Below are 14,861 nucleotides of genomic sequence, written 5' to 3'. Positions count from 1 at the left end.
CGTCTACAATCCCTCATTGTATTAATTACCTGGATGACATAATTGTCACGGGCCGCAGCACGACGGACCACTTGCACAACCTTCGCACCCTCTTTCTCAAATTCAGGTCTGTGGGCTTGCGTTGCAACCTGCAGAAGTCAACCTTCTTCCAACCGTCCATTGAGTATGTGGGCTACACCATCTCTCGGCATGGCATCCAGCCACTAGGAAGTTTGGTCCAAGGTATCGTCAACCTTCCTCGGCCCACATCGCTGAAGGAGTTACAAGCTTTTTTAGGCAAGATAGCCTATTACCACCGGTTCATTCCCAGGGCTTCCACTATAGCCCACCCCCTGTACTGCCTTCTGCACAAGGGTGTTCCTTTTGATTGGTCGCCGGCATGCGAGCGAGCGTTCACCTCGTTGAAGGGCCTCCTCACGTCAGCCCCTTGTTTGGCTACTTTTGATCCCCATAAGCCGTTAGTCCTGGCTACAGATGCTTCACAGTATGGGGTGGGGGCGGTCCTGGCCCATCGCAACGCAGATGGTTCCGAGCAACCACTGGCGTTTGCGTCGAAAACGCTTAGTCCCGCGCAGGCCCATTACTCCCAGGTGGAAAAAGAGGCTTTGGCCATTGTCTACGCTGTTACCAAGTTTCACCCTTTCTTGTATGGCACGAAGTTTCAGTTAATCACTGACCATAAGCCGTTAATATCGTTATTTGGCCCCGCCTCTCAGATTCCGGATAGGGCGGCCCACAGACTACAGCGCTGGGCCTTGTTCCTCTCTAAGTACCATTATGACATTCGTTTTCGCCCTACCGGCCAGCATGCCAACGCCGACGCTCTTTCCCGTCTTCCGGTGGGCCCGGACCCTACGTTTGATCGAGAGGAGATTGTGTGTTTTCATTTGGATGTGGCGTCCCGCCAAGCGGTTGATGGCTTCCCGATCACTAGTTCTCGAGTCGCCAGGGAAACAGCGGCTGACCCGGTTCTCCGGCAATTAGTTCGCCTCATTCAGCAGGGGTGGTCGTCCCGCCCTCCGGGCCGGGCCTCGGACCCTCTTCGTAATTATTTTCTTCTACGAGACCGTCTCTCGGTCTTGGAAGGAGTTCTCCTTCTGGCTACCGATGATACAGCTCCTCGCGTGGTTGTTCCTGCAAGTTTACGACGGGAGGTCCTCAAGTTATTACATGCGGGGCACTGGGGTGTTTCCCGTACTAAAACCTTGGCTCGCAGACATGTGTACTGGCCCGGTATTGACAGAGAAATTGAGCACTTGGTGGCCGCCTGTTCCCAGTGTGCGAGCCAACAAGCATCTCCCAGGGCAGCGTTCTCTTCATGGCCGCCGGCAACCCAGGCGTGGGAACGTGTTCACATCGATTTTGTGGGGCCGTTTCTCAATGGCTTTTGGCTCATTGTCATTGATGCTTATTCCCGATTCCCATATGTGGTTCGCTGCTCCTCAACCACTTCAGACGTTGCAATCCAGGCACTAGCAAAAATCTTTTCTGTGGAAGGTCTGCCAATCACCCTGGTCTCGGACAATGGACCGCAGTTTCTTTCGCAGACCTTCCAGGATTTTTGTAGGCGCTTCGGTATTCGGCACGTTTGCTCTCCCCCCTTCCATCCACAATCGAATGGGGAAGCTGAGCGCATGGTGCGCACCTTTAAGACGCAGATGAAAAAGTGTGTGCACGAATTTCCTGCAGAGGAAGCATTGACGTTTTTCTTGACGGCATACCGGACCACACCAATGGGAGACCGCAGCCCCGCAGAGCTCCTCCATGGGCGTCAACCTAGGACTCTGCTGCACCTCCTCCAGCCTGGTCCTCGCCAGTCTTCCCAAAACGGAGTACCTGGCTTTCCACTGGGTATGTCAGTCTGGGCCCGTGGGTTTGGTCGCAATCCACGTTGGATACCGGCGGTGGTCCTGCACCGACATGGCCGCCGGCTCTATACCTTGCAGGTGGGGGACCGGGTGGTACGTCGTCACCAAAATCAGCTACGTCCACGTTCGGGCACCCACCCTCCGCCCTCTCGGACACCGGCTTCCCCATTGCCGGCACCTGTATTGGTTTCACAGGGGACGTTACCTCCTCTCCCCGCTGTGACTCTGCCGCACTGTGATGGTTCTCAGCCTTGGCAGCCTCCAGTGGCTCCAGCACCGGCATCGCCGTCATTAGAGCTGCCCCAGCGAGAGCTGGCCCCCCTAGCCGGCCCGGTTTCGCAGGGGGCTAGTTCCCCTGTGGTTGTCCCTTCCCCTTCGTCCCCGCCACTGGGTCTTGCCCCTCCTGAGGTGGAACAGGATCCGGAGTTCGACAGCTTGTCGCCCGTTCTGTCCCAGGCTCCGGTTGTGGGACGACGGGGGCCTCTTCGTGTGGGTCATTTCCAGCCATATTCGAAGGTTCCGGCTCGAGGGTTGGCAGATTCCCTCGACTCCGGCCATCCCATGGATGTGGAGGTCATCGCTCCTGCCCGACGCTTCACCTTTTGACGCAGTGGATCACAGTGGCTTCACCCCCCGAAGGAGGAGGAGTGTAGTAGCCACCAGAAAGATCGCGGGAGGCGCACATTGGCACGGCGCGTCATGGACAGTAGTTGCCGCAAGTAGAGTCCCGTCCACCAGAGGGCACACGAGAATTCGGACGCGCCCTCTGAGGCGTAACAACAACAACAACTCCGGCAGGACAGGCAGAGCGCAGTCAGTCAACATCGGGCATGCCTAGGACACAGTCCCGGTCTACGCTAAGTGAAGTGCGACATAACGTGAACAGTGTTACTACAATAAAACAGCTTCTTCCTGAGCTTCCAGTGTGTAGAAACAAATGAGCTTGGAGAAATGGCTAGTGAAAAATGCCTTGCCCAGAAATTCAATTGAAGTTTAGAAAACAAAAACTAGCAATTTATCACCAAAACACTAGAGGCCCCTGCAGTAAGGTCAATGAACTTATATTCAAAGTCTATGAACCACAACGTACAGCTTATGCCAATGTTCTGTGCTTTAGTGAACACAATATTAATTCTGATATTGAAAAACTTGTGATAAATAATTATTACTTAGCAATGTCATTCTACAGAAAATATGAAGAAAAATGTTGTGTTGCCCTCTGTGCTAAAACCAATGTCACATGCAGAGCAATTGATGTTCAGAGTTATTGTTTAGAACAACATTTGGAAGTGTGTGGCATAGAACTGTCCTTAAATAATTCGTGTATCACATTTACAGTGTACAGAGCATCTTCAGGGGACTTAAGTCTCTTATTAATGCAGTTAGATGCTCTCCTAACATACATATTCAATGACAGATGAGGTGTGACAATGCTTGGGAACTTCATTGTGAACTTTCTAACAAATTCCACAGACAGATCAGACTTACAAAATTTAATATTCATATATAATCTTGCTTCTGTAGTTGGTTAGTTCCTCTATTAGAATACCTTCATGTACAAGAACACTCATCACCATCATCATCTTGGACAGTTTCCAGCCTCTGAAGAACACTAATTGATAATATATTTATAGACCAGACCAAATCGGTGATACAACTAGCAACAAGTCCTGAATGGTCTCTGGCCATTATGGACAAAGAATCAATTAACAGCGCAATATTGTTCGACAGTACACTATTTGTATTAACTTCATGAAGACCAATAATATTAATATATTAATAATAATATTAGAGTGGTCCCCAGTGGAAAATAGCTAGGATAATTAATGAAGAAACTATCCAGAATGTTAAGTCACATCTCCAAGACATAGATCAGAGATCTGTGTATAATTTAGATAATGCCAATTCCAAGTACAATCTTTTCAGTAGTGAAGTGGCACTTACATTTGATAGTACTGTCTCAAAAATGTTATATAAAACTTAAACTAAGGAACTAACCAAAAGGCCCTGGACAACCAATGGTATTAAGATTTTATGCAAAAGGTATCAAGAACTGTTCATCACCTAAAACACCCCAACCAATTAAATCATTGTAAAAAATATTGTAAAATGCTAAGCAAAGATATTCAAAATAAAACTTTGCGGAGCACTGCTGTTATAGGAGGTCTGTTCAAAAAATTCCAGAACACCTGTACTTTCTCACCAGTGATATGTTGGAGTGAAATGCATCCCTGCAAATACCCCTGTGTTTAATATGTAACTACCAGACGTTTCATTGTTGTATGTCTGTTAGTTATTGTTCAGTGCTGTATTGAACAGAGCGCTGTGTCACACAGAGATGGAAGAATTAGAGGAGCAATGCATCTGAATTAAATTTTGCATAAAACTCAAGAAAATCTTTACAGATATACCAAATGATTCAGAAAGCCCTTGGTGATGACTACTTATGCCATACTTACGAATGTTCCAGTGGTTTAAAAGTGGCAGGATGAAAGTTAGAGAAGATCCTTGTTCAGGATGTCTTTTGACATCTATCACCGATGCTCGTGCCAGGAATGTCAACAAAATTGTGCATGCCAGTCGAAGACTGACTGTCTGAGATATTGCAAAAGAATGTAACATTTCAGTTGGGCCATGTCATGAATTACTGATACAGTGTCTTGGAGTGCATCGTGTTGCTGTCAAGTTGTTCCCACAACTTATGAGTCAAGACCAGAAAGACCTTCGCCTCACCATCTGTGAAAAGCTTTTGGATTGTGCAAATGAGATTGAGATGTTCCTTAAGAGAATCATAGCTTCTGATGAGACCTGGGAGTACAGTTATGCAATGATAGATGAGATAAAAGAAAATTCGCAGATGGCACTTCACGCGATCCAGAAAAAGGCATACCGAGACTGCAATGGGAAGTGGAAGCAGTGTTGGGAGCTGTGTCTCAGTTGTGGAGGAGAGTATTTTGAAGGAGACCATGCACAATAAGTAAAAGATAAGCAAATAAAAATTTTGAGCACAAAGTCCCGGAATTTTTTGAGCAGACCTCATGTTTCTTTTTACCTTTGACATATGATAACATGAGAATTTACAAAAAACTGAAGGTACAGCTTCACTTAACTCATTGCTTCCCACCATCTTGATATCTGATCCAGTCATTCTATGTGTCTAGCAGAGCGAGGTCAGTGTTGTTCATGAATTCAGAGGGTCCACATTGAGAGCCCTTTTGTGAGTGAATATAACTTGATGAAACTGTTTCATATCACCATGGATGTGTGTGCGCAATTGAACTATAGAAATAGTGGAGAAGAAGAACCTTTGCCAAGTTTTCCAGTGGAATATTAAATTGAAAATTCTGAAGGTGTTTCAGATATGGATGAAAATACGAGCAGAGAAAGGGAACAAGAATTCCCTGATACCATCCAAAGCTTCTTGGATTTATTTCAAGAGAATGGCTTTGTTCTACCAGCTGTGATTGCATCAATTTTTGAAAGAACTCATTTGATCAGCAATGAATTGTATCAGTGGTTTTGGATTATGCACTGGGAAATGAACTTCCTCGAAATTGTTGAGAATATGTTTGTGGGTGTTTGAGAATGAGATTGTATATCCTGAAATGGGAAAAGATTAAAATGAAAGGTGGTCAAAAGGAAAAATTTCTTATCCAACAATTTAAAACAGTCAGTAGCATATCATTCGTTTTAAGTAAATTTGATTTCATTCATCTCTCTCTTCAGCTTTAACATTTCTCTAAATTGAAATGTTTCTTGTGGAGATGATATCTAATGCATTTAAATGCATTCTTGATAATTCTTGTTATATAGTTTGGTAATGTAAAGACTGATCACTCCACTTTGATGATTGTGAAATCAATCATAACACTGCCCACTATTTTAATCAAAGCATTAGGTTTTTGTTTTCATCTTTATCAATTTATTTCAATGTATGTACATCAGGGAGGGAAACAACATTTTCTCTTACTGCAGTGCAGTTCTGGGTTCAGTATCTGTCAAAAGAAAAAAACACAAGCACTGTTTGTAAATAGACATAAGGACACATTTATACCAAAATTGAATATTGTACTTTCAAGTAACGTAATGAGAGCAGGGTTCTGTTAATACTACTTAACCGATTACATCTCTACTGCAAAACAAATAACACATCCTCAAGTTTTGAGTGCTGTATGGAACTAATGCAAGCTATGAAATATAACTCATACAGTTGTTCTGTGATATAATAAGAACAGCCAGTGTGTGTGTGTGTGTGTGTGTGTGTGTGCAATTTTAATGAATTTTTGTGATAAAATCTTGAGCTATGTTATGGTTGTGGCATTCATCCTGGCCCAAAGGTAATTTTCTTTCTCTTATGATTCAGTCAATATTTCTCCAAAACAGCTTTATAAACAGTTAGACACACATACTGTTACATATGTTCTGGCCATTTGTAGGTAAATTTGTTAGGAATAAGTAAGTATAAAAGCTGAATTAAGTACATTAGTCTCTGGGAAAGGTGCTCTAAAACATAACTGTCAAAATGTCATGCTTCTAATGGACATTTCCAATACAAACACATTAATAATGCTTGCAAGAAGGTTTATATCAATAATTTGTTACATAAGATGCTTTTCTTATTCCATAGCTTCATACAGAGGAAATCCTCATTCATGTGAAACATGTTACCAAAGATCTAATCAGTAATCAAGGTGCTTAACTAGAACCAAACATATCAAACACAACAAACACAACCTCAATAGGCCTGCTCCTGGTTTACAAAAAGTAGTCAGAGTCATAATCTTACAAAGACAAATATTATGCAGTTAAAAAAAGTTCTGCTGATACTAGAAATGTTCACTAACAATGTCTCATCAAATGAAACATTATGTGTAAACTTCTTTGGGGTCCGCTGAATTACAACCTAATATTACGACTACAGTACAGAAAAATGGGGACAACTAAACCTAACAAAACCAGACAATGGCATCATCCAGCAAAGTAATGGTGGTGGTGGTGGTGGTGGTGGTGATGATGATGATGATGATGATGATGATGATGATGTGGCATGTGATGTCATATGTGCACAAACAGAGCACAGAACATTCACAATATTCCTTTTGCCTTTGCATTAGTTTTTGCAATGTAGGTTGTGTTGACAGACTGATGTACAATTTAGCACAAGGTTTAGGTTAGGTTGGAATATGAGTTTAGTTGAGCACTGGCAAAGCCAAAAAATGTGAATACAAAATCTTAGATGTGGTTTGATTGAAAGGTGACAGCTTGGTTTGATTGAAAGGTGACAGCTTGGTTGTGAGTTGATGAAGCAGTTTATCTAAAGAACTTATCAAGAAGATCAGCTCAACATTTTTTATATTTTGAAACATCTCTCATGTGTTGACATGAAGACTGGAACATTTTGTCAGCAAAAGTGGACAATTAAAATACTGTGATGATTTTCATTGTATGGGCCACAACAAAATTCTCTGCTGAACACTGTGTCTTGCAATGCTGGAAATATCATCAGGTGCTATTAAAGCTCAGAGAGTAGTTCCAAACTCAAACAAGCTCATCAAGGTGAACTGTTAATGCTCAGTATGTGACTCGACCAGACCACTTCCTGAGGTCAGTGAGTCACACTGACTTCTGGTACGGCTTGTCATCAGGAAGGCACTAATGCGTACAGTTTGTCTACTTTTAATCCTTCTTCTTTTCTGTTTAGATTGTTTTTGTCTTTTTGTAATTTTTATGGTCCCTTTGTACATCCCCTACTGTGACTATCACATCTTTGATGTTTGTATTTCATGTATTCTTGCAGTGCACTTCTGTTGAGTAAACAGCTTTTTGAACTTAGCTTTATTGCCCTTGAGGCTCATTCCATAGATCATTACTGAAATTATACTATCAGTCTGTCTGCAGGCCAACTCAAAGGGGTTGTTAAGTGCAAAGTGGGCAAAACTGTGATTTGTTGCTTTACTTATCCATATGAGGTGCCATCGCAGTTTGTTATCTATCACGAAGCTTAGGAATTTTTCATGCAGAATTTTGTTTAGTCTGTATTTACTGGCACTCGTACTTACAAGTATATTTTATTTCTCTGGCATTGCAAAACATAGTTTCTGTGAAATAAAGGGTTAAGCTGTTTGCTATGAACTTTCACCCATTCAGTCATTCATTCATCATGTTGTGTAGATCCCATCAAGAAGAAGTGGAATGAGTCAATGATATTTTAACATGAAACCAAGAAATTGTGGAAATCTAATCTATGTATTGCACTGACAATAAACTATCACTGGTTAGTGCTATTGATGCCAACACCATCTCAGTTTGACCTAGTAAGTTAGTAAGAATGCTGCTGTTATGAGAGAAGCTGCTGTTTCTTCAGTTTTACTTTGCAGCTGCTGTTGACTTGTTAGCAGCTTCAATATTTCCTCAAATACACTGGTATTTTTCAAAGAACATAAATTTTCTTTATATCTGTAAATACTGAGTCCTATTTATTTGTGGCATACTACTACCTGCTGCACAGCTTTATAATAAATACTACTACTTGCCATTTAGCTAGTGGAGCTCTTCAATCCATGAATCTAGATATTCAGATAATATGTAGAAACAGTGGCTATGAGGTATGTTTTTACTTTTCATTTGAATTGGTAGTGATTTCCAATTACTTGCTTTATATTAGATGGAAACTTGTTGAGTACCTTAACACCAGAATACATATATTGACTTCTGTGTGACACCTGAACATATGAGAGCGGTTGAGGGTGGAGGTTCTTTGGATCTTTGGAGAGAGGGAGAAGAAAGACAGTGCTTTCTCGACAAATGTTTGATGTACACTTGTTGTGTAGTTACTCTTCCGAATAAAGTGTTTTACATTAATTGTGTTGCATATCATTAGGAGATGTCCTCATCACATCGTGGTCATTGCTTCCTACACTGATGACGCCGTGTCTGTCGTGAAATGCACCTTAAATTTACCACTCCACGTTGAAGCAATCCATTGTATTACACTGTGACAAAATGGGTATCACACAACATATCACCCACCATGCCACACTGGATTACAGTGCCAACAGGATTGCAGTGCAGGATGTATGGTGGCATCATTTTGTGTAAATACGGTGGGGAAAACTGAGAGCATCAACAATTTGTGCCTTGTACCTAAAGACAACACTACCTAAACTTGCCTCAACATTGATGGCTAACAACAAATCTGTTCTTGGACTTTGAGGGTAATGCTACCACAGACAGTGCTCTTAAGCAGCAAAGAACGAAACATAGTTGTAATGCCAGTTTTGCATCTTCCAAACCTCTTACACTGTTAAACGGATGTAACCAACTGCTTACCACATTTTCACACCCAGTGGTGTGTCACTAACTATTGGCACCCATGTTGCCTCTCACACCAAAGAAAAAAAATGAAATGAAGGTGTGGCATTGTTGGCCAGGAGGCCCCATCTGGGGAAGTTCGGCCGCTGAGTGCAAGTCTTATTTCAGTCGACACTACATTGGGTGACTTGTGTGTCAGTGATGAGGATGAAATAATGATGAGGACAACACAACACCCAGTCCATGAGCAGAGAAAATCTCCAACCCAGCTGGGAATCGAACCTGAGCCTGCTGCATGGGAGGCAAGCATATTACCACCCAGCTAAGCAGATGGACATCACGCCAAACAACGCTACACTTATTTCTTCAGCCTCACCTCCAAGGCTCAGTTTGCACCTCCAACTACCAGCTTTCAACCCTGCTGACCCGGCTTTGTGGTTTGCAATGGTGGACTGCATTTTTGAAGCAATAAGCACTTTATATGATGATTAAAAATGTGTCACCCTGCTCTGCAGCATGAAGGGACAGGCTGAATGCTATACCCAAACAAGTGCAGCACAGTAAAGACTGTTTTCTTACAAAGACTTTCGAAAACCCAAAACAACAGTTGCTGTCTAAGAACAGGAACTCGATGACAACACAAGCTCATAAATTTGGTGTTGCCTCCACACAACTATTGATCAGACTCTCATGTTTGACCCTATGGATCACCAAGTTACTGACTGAGTTGCAACTGCCAATGATTGCAAAAAAGTTGAACCTGTAGAAAAGTGACTCACATAGGTAGACCCCATGTTCTCGATGGTATGCCACAAATGAATATTAAACAGGCAGATGGATGACACCCCACCTGCCACTGGGGCAAAAGTGTCTTCCGTACCACTCGATCCCAGCCAAGTAAGCTCAACACCACACCAGGGTGACATCGTGCCACCTCAACAGCCGGCGGCCCACCCTTACATAACCACTTTGCCTGCAGCCTGTGCCAATGATACACCTGATACCACAGCTGGTGCACAGCCATTGGTCTGTTGGTTTCACAATCAATTCGGACGTGCTGCTTGCAAGTGTTGCACCTCCTATGAGTATCCAAATGATGTCAGTGGACTGAAACAGGTGATTCTGGCCACTACAGCAATCAAAGTGCCCACCCCATCCACATATACCACAAACTCATGTTACCATGACAACGTCTGCAGAAGGATGCCTCTTTGTGCGTGATCTCATTACACAACAGTACCTCTTAATGGACATGGGCTGTACCATCAGCTCCTCACCACACAGCAGCAGATCAGCCTTCGAACCGACATCAGCACTTACACTTCACTTGGTGAACAAATCAGAGAGACCAGTCTATGGCACCACTACTGACATCATTCAACTGTCGACCCTTCAGTGCTCCTGGACTTTCTGTGTAACAGGTGGCAGTGGCCCATCATCAGCATGGACTCTCCATCGTCAACTGTCAACCAATAAAGTATAAGTAGCACTAATGCACCATGCTACCAGGAACTGTATTGAGGGACGCTGTTTGTAAACACAGAGTGATAAGCGGTTGCGTAATCACTGAGGTCAATGCTCACACAGAGTTTATCTCATGTGGCTGATGCAATATACTCATTAAATATGTAAGTTATTTGTAGTTTTTTTGATAAGGATAAAGGTAAGGGAATAATTTATTTTATTTCTATAATAATGGGTGAGATCACCCACGACTTTAATTTTTTTACAATTGTCAATACCTTTAACCCAGACTGACACAGATTCAGATTCATTTATTTTATGATGATTCCTAGTCCTCCGAATGAAAGGCATTGACGACAGGTAATGTGATTTGCCCATATCTCTATTGTAGCCCTCTCCAATGTGAAATGTCCGATTAGCGATGACGTCACAGCTGTTAAAATTTTCTAGCTCTGCAACTTTATTGACTTTAGGTCCATGAACGAGGGCTACAGTTACCTAGCCATTACCATGCTGCATAGTTTCTTTGTTGCATCTGGGCCCTGTTCATCTGAGCGTTTCACTATTGACTCCTTCTCTAAAACACTTTGTGAGAGTCGTGTACTGATAGGCTATATTCTCAGTACTGACCAACAACATGTTGATTACAATGCAGAATCACAGGCACTATGTTTCAGAAACACAGACCTCCAGTGTTGCATTAGGGAAACAGAGGCAGCACCTGCACACAAACACTTACATCTTGTAAGCTCTCGCAGCCGGCTGCAGCGCACATGGTGCCGACTTTGAGCATGCTCCCTCTGCTCCTGTCATATCCTGTGCACAAAAATCACCTTGCCACAGCACACACTAACATTGGCCAGCAACAATCATAACAAACATCAGTAAGCTGCAACGTGCAGTGTCTGTAAACAGCAAAACCAACCTCCCCACCTCCTGCACCCAAATGCGCATAGACGGTGCGAGATGGAACTATACACTGAAATGAGACTATCGATGGTCCTCCCATTTGCTATAAACCCAGCCATTCGTGCAGTGAAGACCTACAAGCTGTAAGTGGATATTGTCCACCATCTGACAGCTTGTGGGCTTCTTGCATTAAGCTTGTTCATAAGGAAGATGGTTTGATCAAACTTTTGGAAACTACAGGGTTCTCAGCTTCATAATTGTACACGATAGCTACCTTATGCCCAAAATCCAATACTTTCTGCCCACACTCACCAGTACTACAGTATTCAGTGTAATTGATTTTAAGAGGGTATATTTACAAATCTCAATGGGCCCCAATGATGTCCAGAAAATGGCGATCATCACTCTGTTTGGATTGTATGAATACCTCTTATTCTTATATGTCCTTAAGAACATTGCAAAAACAGGCCAGTGCTTTATTGATGGGCTGCTCCCACAATTACCATACTGCTGCACCTATCTCCATGACATAGTCATCTTCTCCAACACTCACAATGAACATTCGAGACCCCTAGGACAAGTTATAGCTATGCTATGACAAGGCGGTGTTGTCATTAATGAAGCAACATTGCAACTTTGGCAAAGAAAGGCGAAGTTCTTGACCCATACACTCAAAGCATCAGACATCAAACCAACAGCAGAATGCATGGAATCTTGGTTCCATCAGATTCACCTGGTCCTACTCTAAATCCCATGCCACTTTCCTTGACGTTGACCTCCACCTGTCCAATGGCCAGCTTCACACGTCCGTCCACATCAAACCCACCAACAAGCAACAGTACCTCCATTATGACAGCTGCCACCCATTCCACATCAAACGGTCCCTTCCCTACAGCTTAGGTCTTCGTGGCAAACGAATCTGCTCCAGTCCGGAAACCTTGAACCATTACACCAACAACCTGAAAACGGCTTTCGCATCCCATAACTACCCTCCCGACCTGGTACAGAAGCAAATAACCAGAGCCACTTCCTCATCTCCTCAAACCCGGAACCTCCCACAGAAGAACCCCAAAAGTGCCCCACTTGTGACAGGATACTTTCCGGGACTGGATCAGATTCTGAATGTGGCTCTCCAGCAGGGATACGACTTCCTCAAATCCTGCCCTGAAATGAGATCCATCCTTCATGAAATCCTCCCCACTCCACCTAGAGTGTCTTTCCGCCATCCACCTAACCTTCGTAACCTCTTAGTTCATCCCTATGAAATCCCCAAACCACCTTCCCTACCCTCTGGCTCCTACCCTTGTAACCGCCCCCGGTGTAAAACCTGTCCCATGCAACCTCCCACCACCACCTACTCCAGTCCTGTAACCCGGAAGGTGTACACGATCAAAGGCAGAGCCACATGTGAAAGCACCCACGTGATTTACCAACTGACCTGCCTACACTGTGAAGCCTTCTATGTGGGAATGACCAGCAACAAACTGTCCATTCGCATGAATGGACACAGGCAGACAGTGTTTGTTGGTAATGAGGATCACCCTGTGGCTAAACATGCCTTGGGGCACGGCCAGCACATCTTGGCACAGTGTTACACCGTCCGGGTTATCTGGACACTTCCCACTAACACCAACCTGTCAAAACTTTGGAGATGGGAACTTGCCCTTCAGCATATCCTCTCTTCTCGCTATCCGCCAGGCCTCAATCTCCGCTAATTTCTAATTTCAATTTACCGCCGCTCATACCTCACCTGTCTTTCAACAACATCTTTGCCTCTGTACTTCCGCCTCGACTGACATCCCTGCCGAAACTCTTTGCCTTTACAAATGTCTGCTTGTGCCTGTATATGTGTGGATGGATATGTGTGTGTGTGCGAGTGTATACCTCTCCTTTTTTCCCTCTAAGGTAAGTCTTTCTGCTCCCGGGATTGGAATGACTCCTTACCCTCTCCCTTAAAACCCAAATCCTTTCGTCTTTCCCTCTCCTTCCCTCTTTCCTGATGAGGCAACCGTTGGTTGCGAAAGCTAGAATTTTGTGTGTACGTTTGTGTGTCTATCGACCTGCCAGCGCTTTTGTTTGGTAAGTCTCATCATCTTTCTCTTTATATATATATATATATATATACCTAAAAACAAAGATGATGTGACTTACCAAATGAAAGTGCTGGCAGGTCGACAGACAGACAAATGAACACAAACATACACACAAAATTCAAGCTTTCGCAACAAACTGTTGCCTCATCAGGAAAGAGGGAAGGAGAGGGAAAGACGAAAGGATGTGGGTTTTAAGGGAGAGGGAAAGGAGTCATTCCAGTCCCGGGAGTGGAAAGACTTACCTTAGGGGGAAAAAGGGACGGGTATACACTCGCACACACACACATATCCATCCACACATATACAGACACAAGCAGACATATTTAAAGACAAAAACATATTTAAAGACAAAAACTCTTTGTTTGCACAGCTAACTTCCATGATTGATGTGAGTGACCTGCAGTGGGGACTATGCTTCAGAAGGTGATAGACTGGGTGCCCTAACCGCTACAGTTTCTTTTGAGAACTAGCCCCCTCACAGTCAATGTAATCAGCTTTTGACTGTGAGCTCCTTGCAGTATACGTGGGAGTCAAGTGTTTGCGCGATGATATCGATGGCTGTCAGGTGGCCATGTAGACAGGTCACAAACCTCTGATGAATGCTATTAGCAAACCATCTCAGGATTCCAGTCCATAGCGATTCAGACATTTGGACTGAAGGAACAATATAATACCAACATAAGCCATTTCCATGGTAAGGACAATATCATTGTGGACTACCTTTCAAGAATCAGCACAGTTTCTCTCCAATATGACTACGAGCACATGGTAGCCAAGTGAAAGACTTGAGCATCAATGGCCTACTCAATGACTACAACATGAACCTTCACATCGAACGTTGGTCTCTGACAATGTCAGATGCAATGTCTCTGCTTTGTGACATTTCACAAGACAGGCCATGACTGCTTATGTCTCTTATGATGTGCTGCAGAACATTCAAGCAACTATGGAACCTGAGTCACCACAGCATCAAGTCAGTGGTCTTCCTAGTGATGTACATATTCGTGTGGGCGAACATCAAACAAGACTGTCATCGCAGGGTACAATGCTGTCTCGCATGCCGAACTAGTAAGACAGAGAGTCACACCCAGCCTCAGCTCAGATGCTTTCCCATCTTGAAGACTTGGTTCCAACATGTTCACCTTGACATCACTGGACCCTTGCTAGAATTGAAAGGATTTCCAAAACCTCTTACCCATGATCGACGTGAGATCAC

This window comes from Schistocerca cancellata, chromosome 7 (genome assembly GCF_023864275.1).
Source record: "Schistocerca cancellata isolate TAMUIC-IGC-003103 chromosome 7, iqSchCanc2.1, whole genome shotgun sequence".
Lineage (NCBI taxonomy): Eukaryota > Metazoa > Arthropoda > Insecta > Orthoptera > Acrididae > Schistocerca > Schistocerca cancellata.
The sequence above is the reverse complement of the archived record's forward strand: the minus strand, read 5'-3'. Positions refer to the sequence as shown.